The sequence below is a fragment of the Elephas maximus genome, chromosome 26 (genome assembly GCF_024166365.1).
Source record: "Elephas maximus indicus isolate mEleMax1 chromosome 26, mEleMax1 primary haplotype, whole genome shotgun sequence".
Lineage (NCBI taxonomy): Eukaryota > Metazoa > Chordata > Mammalia > Proboscidea > Elephantidae > Elephas > Elephas maximus.
The window spans coordinates 6,712,657-6,733,711 of NC_064844.1; the positions used below are offsets into that span (position 1 = coordinate 6,712,657).

Here is a 21,055-nt window from a genome sequence, read left to right on the forward strand (position 1 = left end):
TGGCTGGAGTCTGCGCAGCTCGGACAAGGGCGTTTTAGAAACGTTTCCGATTGGCTGGAAAAGAACAAGGCTCAACCGATAGACCTCCACCCATTGGCCCGGAGTTGGCGCAGCCGTGCAGCCATTGGCTGGAGATCTTGGTAGGCGTTCCGGTATTCCCTCCTCGGAAAGGGGTCTGGGATCCGAGCCTTAAAGATATCGCAGTGACACCTGGAAACCCGGCCTCGGACCAGAAGGACTTCAGAGGCGCAGGTTCACCGTGTTTCCCCATCCCCTTAGTCACTCCCATTTTCAGCCCCGCTGGCCCGGACCCCCAGAACCAAACCCCTTGCATTCAAGTCAATTCTGACTCCTAGCGACCCTATAGGACAGAGCACAACTGCCGCATAGGGTTTTCAAGTCTGTGAATCTTTAAGAGAGCAGATTACCACATTTTTCTCCTGCGGAGCGGCTGGCTGGTGGATTCGAACCGCTGACTTTAACCACTGCGACACTGGGGCTGCACTGGCCCAGATGCGTTTGTAATTAAAGGGTCGTTTGAAAATACAAAACTGAGAAGAGTAGCTCTAAGATTTGCCTGTTGGCTCTCTAGGCTGATGTTCAAAATCAAAAAAAAAAAAAGCATAGATGGAGATAATTGGAATTAGGAGTTTTTCAAGCGTACTATCAAAATTAGTATGCATTTAAATGTTGATGTAACCAAATCTTATAGCAAATAACTCCAACTCGACCCTTAGACTGGGGTCCATTGTAATGTTTTATATGGTGTGAAATGGGATCCCCAAAGGTGAAGGTGCTTGGAGTTCCAAAGATGTTCAAATAGCCTTTTGTGTATATATATATATATATACACATAAATTGGATGTACACACACACTTCGGAAGTCTTTCACTTAATTTATCAACTTTTCGTATAAAAACAGAAAGCACTAATTTATCCTTCCTTTATAGGTGCTTAGTGTGTATGGTGTGTGTGCATGTGTGTATACACACATATACGTATTTTCCTTGGATACATATATGTGATTGTTTAATACATGTTTTTTTTCTTTATTCCCTCCATCGTGGGGGGTACCATAAATAATTCAGCCGTTTTTTGCTTCTACAAACTGCTGAAATAAACACTTTTCTGTCCTTAAGGGAAACCCTGGTGGTGTCGTGGTTAAGACCTACGGCTCCTAACCAAAGGTCAGCAGTTCAGATCCACTAGGCACTCCTTGAAAACTCTATGGGGCAGCTCTTCTCTGTTCTGTAGGGTCGCTATGAGCCCGAATTGACTCGATGGCAATGGGTCTGTCCTTAAGAACTGCTGGTTTTGTTTACTGTTAGATTCTAGTGAAATTGCTAAATGAAAGAATACATATCTTAATTTATTTTACTAACTCTTAATTGCTGGATTAAATTATTGCAATTTTTAAACCCATAAATAACTATAATAAACTTCAACACATGTTTTCAACCCTATTCCTGTTTCCTTTAAATAAATTCCCAAAGGAAGAATCACTGGGCCTATTTTTTGTAAGCTTTAAAAATTATTTGAGAATATACTAAATTAAAACTGGTACCTAATTTTAATTAAGGACCACTTTTGTGCAACGGTTAAGCGCTTGACTGAAACCGAAACGTCGGCAGTTCGAATCCACCGATGGCTCCGCTGGATAAAAGACCTAGTGAGCTGCTCAGGTAAAGATTATAGCCTAGAAAACCCTGTGGGGCAGTTCTACTCTGTCTTGTAGGGTCCCTATGCCACAGAATCATCTAGACAGCACACAACAAAACCAAAGTAATTTTAATTTGCATTTCTTTATTAATGAAATTGAACATCATTTCATGTGTTAGCCCTTGTATTTCTCCCTGCATTGTCTTTTCAAATCCTCTGATCTTTTTTTTTTTTGATAAGTCATTTTATTTCTTGCTTTTCTTTCCCCTTCAGGTAAAAACATAAACCATACATTTCAGAAGAAACTACGGTTAAGCTATATTTTGCTTGGGAAAAGTGTCCATTAACTTCAAACTTCTAATTATTTTTATTGGGATGTTCTTTTTTTTTTTCTATTGATTTGTAAGACCTTTTTATTTATTATAGGAATTTTAACCCTTTGTCACATATTGCATGACAAGTTTGTCATTTGCTTTTTAACTCCATTCATTGTGTCTTTTGCCATATAGATATTTTATATTTGCCGTGTAGTTTTGAGATGGGAAGTAATAAGTTAATTTTCCCCAGAGGATAGCCATGGTCCAAATAGGAGTGGCTGGAAAGGGGTGGGAAGGGTTGTGGTTTTTGAATTACAGAGAAGAGGTAGAAGGCAAGAAGGACGTCATCATTGTTAGGCTGAAACATTGTGGCAGCAGGGTGGATAACTGTGGCTTTTAGTTCTGTTTTTCTGTCTTCTAAACAGGCTTAAAATAGAAAACCAGTTTTGTTCTTCTCCCAGTTTCCTCCTTTCAAGATGAAGCTGCTTGCATGGTTTCTAAGGAGACTGGGGGCTGTGAAGTGCTATCCGGCTGCACTTGGCATTGCCCAGCATTACCTTTGGACTCTTGCCAGTGCTTTCCAGTTGCACTTGAAGCAGATGATGACTAGGGTCCACGAGCTCTCCTTTCCTTTGTTTCTCAGCATTCCTCCAGAACATCAGCAACACAGATTGCTTTTGGCATGCCAGCGCTCTCATTTGTTTCAATACATTTTATTATTTCAGTCTTCTCAAAACTTAAGGCTTTTTTTATTCACTATTTGGATTCTTACAGCCGGGTGCTTACACACATTTGGGAAAATATATTAAATACTTTTATCAGGAAATGAACACAAACTCGTGAGAACAGCGCACACACACTACTAAGGCAAGCCACGTGACTGTATGCGGGTAAGAATGAAATGAGGTGTGTTTTGTGTATTCTATCACAGGTCACTTCACGCAGTCAGTGATGTTTTTCATGTTTCTAAATAGTGCAAAGCATTATCATCTCTTAAACCCAAACCCATGGCCGTGGAGATGATTCCGACTCATAGCGACCCTATAAGGACAGAGTAAAACTGCCCCGTAGGGCTTCCGAGGCTATAATCTTTTTTTTTGTGTGTGTGCTTTAAGTGAAAGTTTACAAATCAAGTCAGTCTCTCACACAAAAACTTATATACACCTTGCTACATACTCCCAATTGCTCTCCCCCTAGTGAGACAGCCCACTCCCTCCCTCCACTCTTTTCATGTCCATTTCGCCAGCTTCTAACCCCCTCCACCCTCTCATCTCCTCTCCAGCCAGGAGATGCCAAAATAGTCTCAAGTGTCCACCTGATCCAAGAAGCCCACTCCTCACCAGCATCCCTCGCCAACCCACTGTCTAGTCCAATCCCTGTCTGAAGAGTTGGCTTCGGGAATGGTTCCTGTCCTGGGCCAACAGAAGGTCTGGGGGCCATGACCACCGGGGTCCTTCTAGTCTCAGTCAGACTATTAAGTCTGGTCTTTTTACGTGAATTTGGGGACTGCATCTCACTGCTCTCCTGCTCCCTCAGGGGTTCTCTGTTGTGTTCCTTGTCAGGGCAGTCATCGGTTGTAGCCAGGCACCATCTAGTTCTTCTGGTGTCAGGCGGATGTAGTCTTTGGTTTATGTGGCCCTTTCTATCTCTTGGGCTCCTGATTACCTTGTGTCCTTGGTGTTCTTCGTTCTCCTTTGATCCAGATGAGTTGAGACCAACTGATGCATCTTAGATGGCTGCTTGCTAGCGTTTAAGACCCCAGACACCACTCTCCAAAGTGGGATGCAGAATGTTTTCTTAATAGATTTTATTATGCCAGTTGACTGAGATGTCCCCTGAAACCATGGTCCCCAAACCCCCGCCCCTGCTATGCTGGCCTTCAAAGCATTCAGTTTATTCAGGAAAGTTCTTTGCTTTTGGTTTAGTCCAGCTGTGTTGACCTCGCCTGTATTGTGTGTTGTCTTTCCCTTCACCTGAAATAGTTCTTATCTACTATCTAATTGGAAACCCTGGTGGCATAGTGATTAAGTACTACGGCTGCTAACCAAAGGGTTGGCAGTTCGCATCTGCCAGGCGCTCCTTAGAAACTCCATGGGGCAGTTCTACTCTGTCCTATAGCGTCGCCATGAGTTGAAATCGACTCGACGGCATTGGGTACTATCTAATTAGTGAATGCCCCTCTCCCACCCTCCCTCCCTCTGCCTCTCATAACCATCAAAGAATATTTTCTTTTCTATTTAAACTATTTCTCAAGTTCTATAATAGTGGTCTTATACAATATTTGTCCTTTTGCAACTGACTAATTTCACTCAGCATAATGCCTTCCACATTCCTCCATGTTATGAAATGTTTCACAGATTCATCACTGTTCTTTATCAGTGCGTAGTATTCCATTGTGTGAATATACCATAATTTATTTATCCATTCATCCATTGATGGGCACCTTGGTTGCGTCCATCTTTTTGCTATTGTAAACAGTGCTGCAGTGAACATGGGTGTGCATGTATCTGTTCATGTAAAGGCTCTTATTTCTCTAGGATATATTCCAAGGAGTGGGATTGCTGGATCGTATGGTAGCTCTATTTCTAGCTTTTTAAGGAAGCGCCAAATCAATTTCCAAAGTGATTGTACCATTTTACATTCCCACAAGTGGTGTATAAGTATTCCAGTCTGTCTACAGCCTCTCCAACATTTATTGTTTTGTGTTTTTTGGATTAATGCCAGCCTTGTTAGAGTGAGATGGAATCTCATTGTAGTTTTGATTTGCATTTCTGTAATGCCTAATGATCATGAGCATTTCCTCATGTGTCTGTTAGCTACCTGAATGTCTTCTTTAATGAAGTGTCTGTTTATATCTTTTGCCCATTTTTTAATTGGGTTATTTGTCTTTTTGTAGTTGAGTTTTTGCAGAATCATGTAGATTTTAGAGATCAGGTGCTGATCAGACATGTCATAGCTAAAAACTTTTTCCCAGTCTGTAGGTAGTCTCTTTACTCTTTTGGTGAAATCTTTGGATGAGCATAGGTGTTTGATTTTTAGGAGCTCCCAGTTACCTAGTTTTTCTTCTGCATTGTTAGTAATGTTTTGTATACTGTTTATGCCATGTATTAGGGCTCCTAACGTGGTCCCTATTTTTTCTTCCATGATCTTTATCGTTTTAGATTTTATATTTAGGTCTTTGATCCATTTTGAGTTCGTTCTTGTGCATGGTGTGAGGTAAGGGTCTTGTTTCATTTTTTTGCAGATGGATATCCAGTTACGCCAGCACCATTTGTTAAAAAGACTGTCTTTCCCGCATTTAACTGCTATGGAACCTTTGTCAAATATCAACTGCTCATACGTGGATGGATTTTTGTCTGAATTCTCAATTCTGTTCCATTGGTTTGTTTCTGTTGTTGGGCCAGTACCAGGCTGTTTTGACTAGTGTGGCGGTATAATAGGTTCTAAAATCAGGTAGAGTGAGGCTTCCCACTTTGTTCTTCTTTTTCAGTAATGCTTTACTTATCCGGGGTCTCTTTCCCTTCCATATGAAGTTGGTGATTTGTTTCTCCATCTCATTAAAAAATGTCGTTGGAATTTGGATTGGAATTGCATTAAATCTATAGATCGCTTTTGGTAGAATAGACATTTTTACAATGTTAAGTCTTCCTATCCATGAGCAAGGTATGTTTTTCCACTTATGTAGGTCTCTTTTGGTTTCTTAGAGAAGTGTTTTTTGTAGTTTTCTTTGACTAAGTCTTTTACACCTCTGGTAAGATTTATTCCTAAGTATTTTATCTTCTGGGGGGATACTGTAAATGGTATTGATTTTCTGATCTCCTCTTCAATGCTCATTTTGTTGGTGTAGAGGAATCAAACTGATTTTTGTATGTTTATCTTGTATCCGGATACTCTGCTGAACTTTTCTATTAGTTTCAGGAGTTTTCTTGAGGATTTCTTAGAGTTTTCTAAGGCTATAATCTTTATGGAAGCAGACTGCCACATCTTTGTCCCGAAAAGCTGCTGCTCAGTTCGAACTGCTGACCTTTCAGTTAGCAGCTGAGCACTTAACCACTGTGCTACCAGAGCTAACATAATTTATTTCACCAGTCGTCTATTGATCTAAGCTGTTTCTTACACTATTTAAAAAATAATTCTATAAAGAGCATACTTGTGACTAAACCTTTGCACCCAATATTTATTATTTCGTGAAGATTCTATTCCTAAGAGTAGAGTTGCTGACTCACACAGTATACAATCCCCCACCCCGAGTTGCATTGTGCATGCCGAAATAGTCATAGTTAAATGCTAAGTAATTCTTATATTTTATATTATTGTTTTACATCCCTGAATATGCACATCCATACACAGGCACAAATACATCTCAGGTACTTGCCGATTGCTAATTTAATCAGGGAGGGCTAGAGAAATGAAGATAAATTCTTACAGAGACTCATTAATTTAACAGATATATCTCTTACCCTAGCACAAAGCTTGGTACCTAAGAGACCCCAATGGATAATTGATGAACCCAAGAGTGACGGTCTGAGTATACAGAGCCTCGTGTTACTGTTGTTAGGTATCGTTGAGTCAGCTCCAACTCATAGCGACTCTGTGTACCACAGAAGGAAACACTGCCCCGTCCTGCACCATCCTTAAAATTATTGTTATTCTTCTGCCCATTGTTGCACCCATTGTGCCAGTCCATCTCCTTGAGGGTCTTCTTCTTTTCTGCTGACCATGTACTTTACCAAGAATGATGTCCTTCTCCAAGGACTGATGCCTCCAGACAACGTGTCCAAAGTATGTAAGATATAGTCGCGCCATCCTTGCTTCCAAGGAGCATTCTGGTTGTACTTCTTCCAAGACAGATTTGTTCGTTCTTTTGGCAGTCCATGGTAAATTCAATATTCTTCGCCAACACCACAATCCAAAGCTGTCAGTTCTTCATTGGGCTTTCTTACTTATTGTCCAGCTTTCACACTTATTGTCCAGCTTTCACATGCATATGATGCGATTGAAAATTCCATGGCTTGGGTCAGGCGCACCTTAGTCTTCAGGGTGACATCTTTACTTTTCAATGCTTTAAAGAGGTCCTTTGCAGCAGATTTACCCAGTGCAGTGCGTCTCTGGATTTCCTGGCTGCTGCTTCCATGGCTGTTGATTATGGATCCAAGTAAAATGAAACCCTTGACAACTTGAATCTGTTCTCCGTTTATCATGATGTGGCTTATTGGTCCAGTTGTGAGGATTTTTGTTTTCTTTATGTTGAGGTGTAACCCATACTGAAGGCTGTGGTCTTTGATCTTCATCAGTCAGTGCCTCAAATCCTCTTCAATTTCAACAAGGAAGGTTGTGTCATCTTCATAACACAGGTTGTTAATGAGTCTTCCCACAATCCTGATGCCCCGTTCTTCTTCATATAGTCCAGCTTCTCGGGTTATCTGCTCAGCATACAGATTGAGTAAGTATGGTGAAAGGATACAACCCTGATGTACAACTTTCCTGACTTTAAACCACTCGGTATGTCCCTGTTCTGTCTGAACAGCTGCCTCTTGATCTATGTACAAGTTCGTCTTGAGCACAATTAAGTGTTCTGGAATTCCCATTCTTCGAAATGTTATACGTAATTTGTTGTGATGCACACAGTCGAATGCCTTTTCATAGTCAGTAAAACACAGGTAAACATCCTTCTGGTATTCTCTGCTGTCAGCCAAGATCTATCTGGCATCAACAATGATATCCCTGGTTCCGTGTCTTCTTCTGAATCTGGCCTGAATTTCTGGCAGTTCCATGTTGGTATACTGCTGCAGCCGTTTTTGAATGATCTTCAGCAAAATTTTGCTTGTGTGTGATATTAAGGATGTTGTTCTATAATTTCCACATTCAGTTGGATCACCTTTCTTGGGAATAGGCATAAATATGGATCTTTTCCAGTTGGTTGGCCAGGTAGCTGTCTTCCAAATTTCTTGGCATAGACAAGTGAGCACTTCCAGTGCTGCATCCATTTGTTGAAACATCTCTGTTGATATTCCGTCAATTCCTGGAGCTTTGTTTTTTACCAGTGCCCTCAGGGCAGCTTGGACTTCTTCCTTCAGTACCATTGGTTCCTGATCATATGCTACTTCTTGAAATGGTTGAACGTCAACTAATTCTTTTTGGTATAATGACTCTGTGTATTCCTTCCATCTTCTTTTGATGCTTCCTGCATCATTTAATATTTTCCCCATAGAATCCTTCACTATTGCAACTCAAGGCTTGAATTTTTTCTTCAGTTCTCCCAGCCTTAGAAACACTGGGTTGTGGAATGACATTAAGGACATCATACACAAAGAAATCAAGAGGTCATTGAAAAGACAGGAAAGAAAGAAAAGACCATGATGGATGTCAGAGGGACTCTGAAACTTGCTCTCGAACGTCGAGCTTATAAAGCAAAACGAAGAAATGATGAAGTGAAAGAACTGAACAGAAAATTTCGGAGGGCCTCTCGAGAAGACAAAGTATTGTAATCAGAGGTGCAAAGGGGTGGAGATGGAAAACCAAAGGGCAGAACAGGCTTGGCGTTTCTGAAGCTGAGAGAACTGAAGAAAAAATTCAGGCCTCGAGTTACAATAGTGGAGGATCCTATGGGGAAAACATTAAACGACCCAGGAAGCATCCACAGAAGATAGAGCTTCATGTTTGCCCCCGAATAATCCATTTCTCATTTCTGACCCTGAGGGAAATGGTATGACTAACTGGCAGAACAGGAATTTTTTTTTTTTTTTAAGTCTTAGAAAACATACTGACATTCTTGGTCAGATGGTTAAAAGTTATTATTAGCAATAGGCTTAAAAGTCCAGATGCAATAGAAGTGTCATTTTCAAATGTAATTTATAGAACATAAAGTTCACTACTGAACCACGTAATTGCTACTTCAGATGATACAGATTCAGCTTTTAAGAGAGAAAAAAAAAGGTCACTGCTTTAATCCTGTAAATTGCCTTTATTCTAGCTGTAGAAAGACTTTTTAGGAGTTCTAAATTATAGGTTCTTTGCAAATATTCTACATGACTGTTTGGTTTTTATAACAGCAAAGGGATGGGGGAGGTTTCCATGGGTTGGCAAATAAATAATTACCTGCCATATATTCAAATTCTCCAGTGAGTCCTTAGGTTTATAAATGGGTATTTGCAAAGTTAGCATTACAGAATTTCCATTGGCTTTTCAATTTCTTCTTTTTTTTTTTAGTCTTCATAATCTATAAAATATTCAGCAGCTTAATTGAAAGTAGAGAAAAAAATAACAAAAATACATTGAGTTTTCAAATCGTGTCTAAACACATGCATTAGATGTAATATACTATACCTTATAAATCCTTTCTCTTTTGATGCATTGAGTGCATATTATGTGCCAAGCACTATGGTTTAAAAAAAAAAACAAACCCACTGCCGTCGAGTCGATTCCAACTCATAGCGACCCTATAGGACATAGAAGAACCGCCCCATAGGTTTTCCAAGGGGCAGTTGGTGGATTTGAACCACTGACCTTTTGGTTGGCAGCTGAGCTCTTAACCACTCTGCCACCAGGGCCCTCAGCACTATGGTAGATCCTAAGAATATAGAGACCTTGGTATGGTATATTCTAAATTCCACCTGTATGACAGTTTGCTTATTTTCAGTGTTAGAAATAAAATTTTCACAGTGTTAAGTTTGTGTATGAACTCATAAGCTTTATTTTTCATTTCACGAGCTGGGGAACATCGGTCTGGAAGTCAGATGAGAGAACCAAAGCACAGTACCGAGCAGAAGTTTTGTAAGCGCAGACATGCAGGACCCAGGAACCCATACTGGGCAAATTTCGGATTGGCTCGAAGACATTATTTGGGATTAAAGGGAAATTTTGGACTAGGTTAAACTGAGCGGGAAAGTCCTGATTGGCCAGTTTAGGTGTCTTTCCAGAAAGGTTAGGCATTTTTAAGAAATAGAAACTTAGATTGGTTTGCTAACATGGGGCTCAGCACAAGGAACTCCATTTGGGGCCTGGTATAGTCAGGTGAACTTCAGGATAGCATGTGGCTCCTTTCATCAGAGGCTTTCTGTGAATTACTCCTTTTTACCTTATTTTCCTTATCCATTTGTTTTTGTTTTTTTCAATGTTTTAATTTCTAATTTGTTTATTTGTAGATAAATTTCCTGTTTTCTCTTCCACCTTTTATTACCTACTGAGTTGATGCTTGCATTTGTCTTCCATTCTGTTTTCTAACAAAAAAAAAGTTCCGTTTTTTTTTTTTTTTTAGCGACTGTACTAGTGACTTTGAGGCAGACAATTAATTTATGGAATATTCTTATGTGTACCTCAGCTCTGCTTTTAGTTTTCTTAAGCAACTGTAGCCTAGATTTATATTCTCTGATCTTTTTTGATCCAATGCTGCATGAGTAAAAAAAAAAATTTGAACTTCTCCCATAATCTATGAATATATATTTATTTATAATATATATTTGTATTATATCTATTTTTATGAATATATATTTATTTATTTATATATATACATATAAATGTATATATATGTGAACGAGAGGGCTTGGTGGTTCCTCGCCTTCCGTGGAGAAGACCAGGGTTCACTTCCCAGTCAGTGCACCTCATGTGCAGTTACCATCCTTCCGTGGAGGCTTGGGTGCTGCTGTGCATACTAAACAGGTTTCAGCGGAGGTTCCAGTCTAAGACAGACTAGGAAAAAAGGCCTGGCAATCCACGTCCAATAACCAGCCAACAAAAACCCTGTCGATCACAGCGGTCAGCTCTGTGACCGATGATGGGGTGGAGCAGGACCAGGCAGCATTTCACTCCGTTCCATGGTGCTTAGGGTCACCGTGAGGGGGGACCTACTCAGTGGCAGCTAACAACAAGAAGAACGTACTTAATTGAATATAAACAATTGTATAATTGTGAATTAGAAAACAAAACTTGTCAGTTGAAATTAAGAACAGATTAGATAAAATATACCTACATATATAGGTTTTTTTCCTGAGTGTCAATGGATCGTTCTGTGTACCCACTGTGGAGACCATGAGTTTGGGCTCTATCCTCCTTGGGATAGTTTAAGGAAGCCACTGAGTGCTCTCTTTGCTATATAGTTACTTTTAGAATAGGCTAAGAGAAACGGTGAAGAGAATTTCAAGTTTCATGTTTGGAACCGAGGACATTGAGATCAGGACTCTAAAAAAAAGGGGGATGACCAAAGCATCTTCCACCCGCACAGTCGGGTAGGGAACTAATCCTAAAGTGAGAGAGGGTAGAGAGTTGGGCTCAACAGGAGAACATTTTTCAGGGATGGCAGGGAAACACACTTTTTATTTGTTTATTTTAGAATTTTATTTTTATTACTCTTTCTGTTGAAAAAGTAATATGTATGTATCGAAAAAACATTCAAATGTGAAGTATTCAGCTACTAGCCGAAAGGTTGGTGGTTTGAAACTACCTAGGAGCGCCTCGGAAGACAGGGATCTGCTTCTAAAAGGTCACAGCTCAAAAACCCTACAGAGCGGTGCTACTCTGCACACATGCGGTCTCTGTGAGTCAGAATTGACCCCATGGCGACTAACAGCAATAACAAGGGCGACATGCAATGAAGTGCCTCTCCCACGTTTACACCACCTGAAGAAAACCACTGTGTTTGGTTATCAGCCTCCATGTTTTTTAAAATGTACATATTAACACATTACTAGCTAAATCTGAGGCCCTTCTATTTATTCAAGTTGCTTTTTTTACTTAATTTTCCAAGGGTATCTTTCTATGTGAATACAAAGAGATTGTCTTTTTAAGGGGATGCATGGTGTTCCATTACATAGGTGTGCCTTTATTTAGTGAATGTCTTACTCATTTCCAGTGTTTGGCTCTTATGAACAATGCTACAATAAACGTCTATGTACGTATATATATTCTGCATTCTTGCCTGAGTAGTTTCATAAGGTAGAAATGGAATTCTGGGTTTAAGGATGTGAAACATTTCTGGAACAGTAAGATTTTCGTTAGTATTACCAGATTGCCCCCCAAAAGAATGTACCAACTGAGACTCGCACCCTGGTGGCACAGCGATTAAGTGTTTGGCTGCTAACTGAAAAGTCAGCAGTTTGAATCCCCCAGCTACTTCTCGGAAACCCTATGGGCCAGTTCTACTCTGTCCCATAGGGTCACTATGAGTCTGACTCAACTTACGGCAATGGGTTTTTTTTCCTTCAGAACTAAAAACAATTGCTTTTTTTTTTTTTAATCTGAAAGAGAAAATATTTACTTCTTTTAATTTGCTTTTGTTTAATTATTGAGATTGCGGTTTCTTTCATATATTAACTGGATGTTTGTGGGAGCGATGAGTTTGTTTTGTTTTTAACTTTTTATTATGAAAATCTGCAAATGTACAGGAAAGCGGAAGCATCGTGCTTCAACCATTATCATTTTTCCCATCCCAGACATCATGCCATTGACATAGGAGCATTTTTAAGTACGATTGGAAGATGCCACTTAATGCCCTTTGACCCAGCACAGGTCTCTGATTTCTTGGCTATGTACTAGAAAGATCTATTAAGCAAAGGAGAAGCAAGACCAGCCGGCCCTAAGGGTAGAGGCAAAAGGAGCAGTCTTGCTGCGGCGGAAACGTAGTTGCTGATTTCGGCCACCAGATGGCAGACCAGAGGAAGGAGAAGACACCTACCTTTACCAAAACTCTGCCTCAGGATGGGAGAAAATTAGGGAATTTGGGTTTCCATTAGTACTTTGGAGCCCTGGTGATGCAATGGTTAAGAGCTATGGCTGCTAACCAAAAGGTCAGCAGTTTGAATCCACCAGCCACTCTTTGGGAACCCTATGGGGCAGTTCTATTCTGTCCTGTAGGGTCACTATGAGTTAGAATTGACTTGATGGCAGTGGGCTTAGTATTTTAGTATTGAGGGAGGAGGGAAGGCAGATGAGTCAAAGGCAAAAACAATAATAATGTATTTTATTATCTGGTGTATTATCAGATAATATAATTTTTTTATATTTTCTATTTTGTTTTTTCCTATTAATATTATTATCATTTTAAAGGCCTCTAAAAAATCATGTTTTGATTAGAATTGTATCAAATCTGTAAGTTAATTTGAGAAAATCAGCATCCTTGTGGTATTTAGTTTTCCCACTGAAAACAAGATTTCTTCCTGTTTATTGAAGTCTCAATTTGTGTCTCGCAATCAGTTTTGGAGTTTTCCTTATAAATATCACTCATTAAGAATTTTACTTGGGAAAAGGTTAATTTTATGTATGGTTTAATTTGTCTTAAATGATTTTACAAAAATATATTGATTTTTTTCAGAGTTGACTTTATATTTCTGTATTCTTTTATTAACTCTAACAGCTAAGAGTTTTCTTTTTAATTTTCTTGATATGCTATTATATAATATGAAACCATCATGATATTTCAAATTTTGCCCTTCCACTATTTATTTCTCTTATTTCTGTTTCACATCTCATCAGATTGGCTAAAAGTATTGTAGTAATGTGAAACACTTGATAGTGATTATGGCAAATAATGAACTGTCACGAGGTGTAATTGACTTTGGAATAGATACTCTTTGTTGTGTTTATTTTAATTTTATGTAGTAATAGTTTTTATTAATAATATGATTGGGTGTTGAGTTTCATCAGGTGGCTTTTCAGCATCTAATGAGATCATGTGTTTTTTCTCATTTAATCAATTGATGTGGTTACTTTATTAATAGATTTCCTTATATCGAATCCGTTGTGCATTCTAAGGTAAATTCACCTTGACCGCATCAGACTAGTTTTTTTCTTTCTTTCTTAATTGTAAAAATATGGATAACACAACAGTTCTCATTTTACCATTTTTTCACATGCACAATTCAGTAAGTCCAGTTATATCAATTGTATTAAGATTTTAATGCATTTTTGAACTAGGTTTTCTAGGATTTTACTTGTTTTGGGCCTAATATTCAGAAGAAAGGTTTGTCTATAATTTGTGTGCACATGTGTGACATCTTTATTGAAGTATTTTCTCAGAAGTATGTTTAGCTCAAAAAAAGAACTGGAGAGTGTCCAATTATTTTATGTTTCAGAATAAATATGTAATGCTTTTTATCTACTTCAATATTATTATTATGTACCATAAGACAGTTCCCCCAAAAAATGATATTTTTAAATTTTTAAGTGAAAAAAAATGCTGGTATTACAGTAGAGTTGTTTTATAATTAAAAACTTTAAAGAACTGTTAATACAAGTTACTTTTCCCATGCCAATTTTTTTAAATGCCGAACAATTATAAAAGATTAGGTCTGAATAAGTTTAATCAGTGAAGTGAATGACTTATACACTGAAAACTATAAAACATTGCTGAAATAAAGAAGACTTAAATAAATGGAAAGACATCCACGTACATGGATTGGAAGATTTAATATTATAAAGGTGTCAGTTGTACCCAAAGTGATCTACAGATTCAATGCAATTCCTATCAAAATTCCAGCAGCCTTATTGGAAGAAATGGAAACACCAATCCTCACATTCAAATGGAATTGCAAGGTGCTCAGAATAACCAGAACAATCTTGAAAAAAAAGAACAAAATAGGAGGTCACAGTTTGAATCCACCAGCCGCTCCTTGGAAACCCTATGGGGCAGTTCTACTTTGCCCTGTAGGGTTACTACCTAGAAAAATGCATCATATAGTCCCACAGTGGGGAAGCTGAGGAGCCCAGAAGTCATGGCAGTTACAAGCACCCTCTTCAATGTGGCCTTAAATCACTCACATGAAATCTAACCCTAATTACCACCATTCCTTTTGGGGTTTCCCGTCTACGTCCCTACTCTGTGAAACAAAGGCTGAAAATACACTCTGACAGAGTCCTGTCATTGTATGCTGTCAAGCCAGTTCTGACTCAACCACCCTATAGGACAGTGTAGAACTGCCCCATGGAGTTTCCAAGGCTGTAATCTTTACAGAAGCAGACTGCTGCATCTTTCTCCCGCTGAGTGGCTGGTGAGTTCAAAGCACCATCCTTTCAGTTAGTAGCCAAGGGCTTAACCACTGCACCACCAGGGTTCCTTGAGGGAGTCCTAGACACATTTGTCAAACAGATGAAGAACTAGGTAGGTCAACACCTAAGCCACTACTCTGTCTTCCGTTAGGTGCCTGAAACCCATTACCCTGCAAGCTTTCCTTCCTGACTTGCAAATTACTAAACATTCCAGATGAATATTCCAAAATACTACTAGTGCCTGAGACCTAGGTCTGGGTTATTCCTGAACAGCAGTGATGCTCAGCCATGTGAACTGCCCAAAGCCTTAGGATTTTAACTGCTGCTCATAACCACTTTCCAGGGTGCCTGAACCATAACTATTCGTACCCCTGAAACAGAGCTTAGCCAGACTCCGCGATCCATTGCAACTGGGTCAGCTACCAAAGCCTTTGGGTGGAACCACATACGCTAGGACTGAGGGATGCAGGAAACTTTTCTGATAACAATTTGTGGGGAGCAATGGTTTCAAGAGAAGTATTACATTATTTTCATTTACAAATTACAAATCAAAAACATCTTGATTCTCCAAAGCCCTGGTAGCTTGTGGAACAGCTTGGTCTATAATCAGTCCACTCCGGAAAATAGAAACCGTTCTATATAGTTCATACAGAAAGGGATTTAATAGTGGGAAATGGTTACAAAGGTGCTGGGAAGGCTAGAAGAGAAAGGGGGAGAAAGGAAGAGATGCTGCCCAGAGATGAAAAAGCTGCTGCCAGCCTCAGGCTGGAGCCCTCTGGTTGCACTGACTGGCCCTCGCAGGCAGTAGGAAGAGGCAACACAGGGCCGGTGCTTATACTGCCTTCCAGACATCTCCATCACTGGTGCTAGACCAAAATGGCGGCTTCTCTCCCACCAGTAACTCCCATTGGCCAAACGTGACTGGAAGCCAGGTAGCAAAGGATTCTGGAAGTGTAATATACAGAGTTCCAGCCCCTGCTAGAATGGAGTACAGAAGTACAAGTGTGGCCCTGAGCCAACAGAAAAATAACTGGCGCCGTAATGTTCTCCATCAATTGGGCGGATGGTGAATAATTTTTAAAGAATTACATTTGTTAGAAAATGACTTCTGAGTGGATTGGACAAATATGTAGCCCTAAGCACTTTCTTTCTGATCATTTCAGGAAATCTTGCTGTTGAGGCTCACTGAGAAGGCAGTTGCAGAAAGCAGAGACAGGAGCAAGAGAGGGAGGGAGGGGTGAAAAAGGGAAGACTGGACAGTGCAGGACAGGACCAGGGGCAGACGCATGGATAATTAACTCCACGCATGGATAATTAACTCCACGAAAGGCTAGCATGGATTTCAAGGAGACTCTCTCTTTCCATTTGAAAAACATTTTGTCTCCAAAACTGGAGGTGGGTAGAGGAACAACAATGAAACCTTTTTCTTTTGTTAGGGTAGGGAGATGCAATGGGATTCATAAGAAAAAAAATCTAGTTTACTAATTACATGCAAAGTCTTCTTAAAATAATGGAAGGAGAATGAGTCACCCAAAATACAAAAGCTCCATAAATTAGCATCCTGCAATGTGTTCAGACAAGTGAGTGAAACAGCATAATACAGTTACGGCCTCAAATTGACTTCCTCCATACACCACCCAGACATAGCCACAAACGTTTGTAAAAAGCTCACGTTGCCTTTATTTGATACCTGCTGTGGGTTTTGCTTCTTTTTTTTTTTTTAGCTTCCTCGTATTTCCTCCACCCTCACTCTGATTCAGGATGTGCACTGTTAGAGTTCATTGGTGTTTTATGGCTGGAATTATATGGCTCAAAAATGAGTGAATTGCCTATTTTTATTAGCTGGCATAAAAAGCATTTGATGGGCAATGCTGAGCAAGATGACTCAGTGGGTAAATATGCGTAAAGCATCTTAAAAATCATTTTCAAAATTCTATAGTACAGTAAAGCACATTTAATGAAAAAAATAAATCGTATGAACTTTAAACATTAGCTTTGAAAATGAAATTTGTCTCCTTCTTGCCAATGTGTGCATAATATGTATAAACCCAAAAAACCAAGCCCATTGTCAATGAGTCAACTCACAGAGACCCTATAGGACAGAGCAGAACTGCCCCATAGGGTTTCCAAGGTTGTAATCTTTATGGAAGCAGATCTCACAGAGGGGCTTTTGGGTTCTTACCCCCATCTTTCAGTTAGCAGATGAGTGCTTTAACCACCGTGCCACCAGGGCTCCTGTATATGTGTATCCCAGAAGCCTACTGCCATCGAGTTGATTCCGACTCATAGCAACCCTGTAAGATAGGGTAGAACTGTCCCCATAGAATTTCCAAGGCTGTAAATTTTTACCGAAGCAGACTGCCACATCTTTCTCCTGAGAAGCAGCTGGTGTGTTGGAACCGCCGACATTTCGGTTAGCAGCCAATTGCTTAATCACTCTGCCACCAGGTTTCCTGTATATGTGTATTTAAAAACAAACAAACAAACAAAAAACTGTTGCCATTGAGCTGATTCTGACTCATAGAAACCCTATAGGACAGAGTAGAGCTGCCCCATAGGGTTTCTAAGGAGCAGCTGGTGGATTCCAACTGCTGACCTTTTGGTTAGCAGCCGTAGCAAGTAATCACTGTGGCACCAGGGCTCCTATAAGTGTATACCGAAACCAAACACGTCGTCTTCCGGTCCATTCTGACTCATAGTGACTCTATAGGACAGAGTAGAACTGCCCCATAGGGTTTCCAAAGAGCAGCTGGTGAATTCGAACTGCCTAACTTTTGGTTAGCAGCCCAGCGCTTAACCATTACACTCCCGGGGCTCCATATGTGTACATCAAAAACCAAACCCGTTGCTGTCGAGTGGTTTCTGACTCATAGTGACCCTAGAGGACAGAGTAGAACTGCCCCATTGAGTTCCCAAGGAGCACCTGGTGGATTTGAACTGCCAAACTCTTGGTTAGCACACTCTTTCTGAGAGCACTTAACCACTAGGCCACCAGGGTTTCCCATATGTGTGTAAAAAAAAAACCAGACCCATTGCCATCAAATCAATTCCAACTCATAGTGACCCTATGGGACAGAGTAGAACTGCCCCATAGAGTTTCCAAGGAGCGCCTGGTGGATTCCAACTGCTTACCTTTTACTTAGCAGCTGTAGCTAAACACCTTAAATTTATGACTGTACTTTGTGGGCTACCACCCTCAAATGCTGTTTCAGAAGACTTTTTTTTTTTTCAGAATTATGGAATTTTATACTTATAAAAGTTGTGATGGCCCTCTGAAACATTTTTTTTAAAAAAAAAAAGCTGCCATTTGCAGTCATCATGAAATGCGTACTATATAACCAATGAAAATTAATATTTATAAAAAATAATAGTATAAAGTCATGTGTATATGCATTTTTAATTTTCATATGTGATAAAAGGAAGAGTATTCCTGTCAGATACTTCAGTTTGTCCACAATTCTCTCCCACTTCTGGGTCTAAGGTGGTCCACCCATTTCCTGGTTAACCCTTCCAGAAAATACCAGGAGACAGAAAAGCAGAGGATTAGGTTCCATTGGTTTGTGAGGCTGAAACTCCCTCTCCTCTGGGAGGCGATAGGGTGAACACTCAGGACGCAGTTAAGGAGTGTTGCGTAGAGCTCGCACAGGGCCTTGTTTCATAGACCACCTGTGTTCAGTTCCAGGCAGGCAGTAGGCACAGGTGTGGCTCTGCTGGTTGTTCAGGTAACGAAACATTTCCAAACTCAATGTCGTATACAGAATAATGGCCCCCAAAAATGTCCACACCCTAATCCTCCGGACCCTGCAAAAATGTTACCTTACAGGAAAAAGGGGCTTGGCAGATGTGATTAAGGTTAAGGACCTTGAAGTGGAGGGATTAGTCTGGATTTACCAGGTGGCCCCAATCTAATCACAGGGATCCTTAAAAGCAGAGAGCTTTTCCCAGCTGTGCCCGGCAGGAGAGGTGACTACTGAAGAAGGGCCAGAGGGACATGCAACGAACGTTGCTGGCTTTGAAGAGGGAGGAAAAAGGGTGCCAGCCAGGGAACGTGGAAAGTTGGAAAAGGCAAGGAGCAGACTCTTGCTGAGAGCGCCTAGAAAGTCTCAACGAGACCCATGTGGAACTTCCAGCCTACAGAACTGTGTAATAATCTGTTCTTTCAAGCTGTGGAGTTTGTGGTAATTTGGTACGACATCCATAGAAAACAAAACTAAACCTCACTGCTGCCCTGGCGTAGCTGACCCTCCCTTTGGGACCCTTAGTGCAGCCACAAAGGGGCTAAGCCCTGGCGTAGCAGAGGTCTCTGGAGCCCTGTTCCAGCAGTGCAGCCAGCTTTAGTTCCGACCCGGCCATGTCCGAGCTCTACCAGTTGTGAAATACCACCTTTGATTACAGGGGCCTAGGTCAGTGACTTCCAAACTTTTTTGTTTTACTCCAATCCACCTACAGTCAGATAGGCGTATTAATCTCAACCCAGGACACGCACATGTATATCATACATCTGAAATTAATGGTACTTTACTACAAGCATTGCACTCTATTTTCAATTCTATTTTTCGGTGTCTAAATTGCAACCCACTAAATTGACTTCATGACTTGCAACCCTCAATTAAAAAACACTGACCTAGATCATGTGGTTAAGAATGTCTGATAAAAACTGTTTTATTTTATAATAAAGCATAAATATTTGTTTAGAATTTAAATAGTTTCTGTATTTAACCTTTATTCATTGCTTTTAAATGTTATAATTTATTAATGTGTCGATAATCTTAGTTTTTTCAAAGTGAACATCAAACTCCTGAGAATTTGAAAATTAAACCTAATAGCCAGGCCAGGTTTCATTCTGTTGTACATAAGGTCACCGTGAGTGGGAACCAATTCAGCAGCAACAATGGACTGGGGTCCTAGCAGATAGAGGTTATGTAGTCATTTAAAAAACCAAACCCACACCCATTGCCATCTACTCATAGTGACCCTTATAGGACAAAGTAGAACTGCCCCATAGGGTTTCCAGGGATCGGCTGGTGGATTCTAACTGCCGACCTTTTGATTAGCAGCTGAGCACTTAACCACTGCACCACCAGTCATTAGGTACATGTATTTAGCGTTCAGCCTTTCTATTACTCAGTGTGTTCATTTCTGCTTTTTATTTTCAATATCTTCCCTTTTCTTCCTTGCCTTTGAGGTGTTACCCATTTCCTCTTCTAGATATTTGAGATTTATTGCATTTCTCTCTTCTTTTTCTTCCTTATTTATAGTTGCAGCATAATTTCAGGCGCTCACACTTTCAGTTCCCTTTGCTTAGGGGCCCTGGAGATTCCCCTTGCTCTCTTGGAGTTTAAAGATGGTGCTGTATATTAGACAGCTTTCACGAGGTTACATTGCGGAACAAACAACTCCAGTGATCTCAGTGGCTTACAACCACCAAGGTTTACTTCTCACCCACTGTGCATGTTAGCTATTGCTCTGCTGTGGGATCTTCACTCCAGGATCTAAACTGAAGGAACAGCCTCTATGTGGAACACACCAGGCGCATGGCAGGCCAGTACCAGTTGCCACTGAGTAGACTCCAGCTCATGGTGACTCCAACTCATGGTGTGTGTCAGAGTACAACTGGGCTCCTTAGAGTTTTCAATGGCTGGTTTTTTCGGAAGTAGACAGCCAGGCCATTCTTCCAAGGTGCCTATGGTGGACTCAGACTAGCAGCCTTTTGGTTAGCAGCTGAGCATGTAACTGTTTGCACCACCCAGAAGGAAAGATTAATGGCTGAACCATGGGATGGCTCTTAATACTTCTGTCTCATGGGGCCATGAGTCACTTCTGCACACATTCCATAGCCTAGAGCAAGCCATAAAGGCTACACCTGATGGCAACGGGATGGTGAATATAACCCTCTCGTAAAGAAGGCAGCTGTGGTGTTGGCGAAGAATATTGACTATACCATGGACTGCCAGAAGAATGAACAAATCTGTCTTGTAAGAAGTACAACCAGAATGCTCCTTAGAAGCAAGGATGGCGAGACTGGGTCTTACATACTTTGGACATGTTGTCAGGAGGGATCGGTCCCTGGAGAAGGACATCATGCTTGGCAGAGTACAGGG

At 40.4% G+C, this 21,055-nt stretch overlaps 1 long non-coding RNA gene across 1 annotated transcript in view; it reads left to right on the forward strand.

Annotated features, from left to right (window-relative positions):
• The first annotated feature begins 175 nt into the window (after window positions 1–175).
• The window catches only part of LOC126068110 (uncharacterized), a 65,740-nt gene continuing 44,860 nt past the window's right edge, over window positions 176–21,055 (forward strand). The window contains exons 1-2 of the long non-coding RNA XR_007515553.1: window positions 176–252; window positions 1,580–1,682. This is a non-coding gene — a long non-coding RNA (uncharacterized LOC126068110). The remainder of the gene's footprint in view (window positions 253–1,579; window positions 1,683–21,055) is intronic.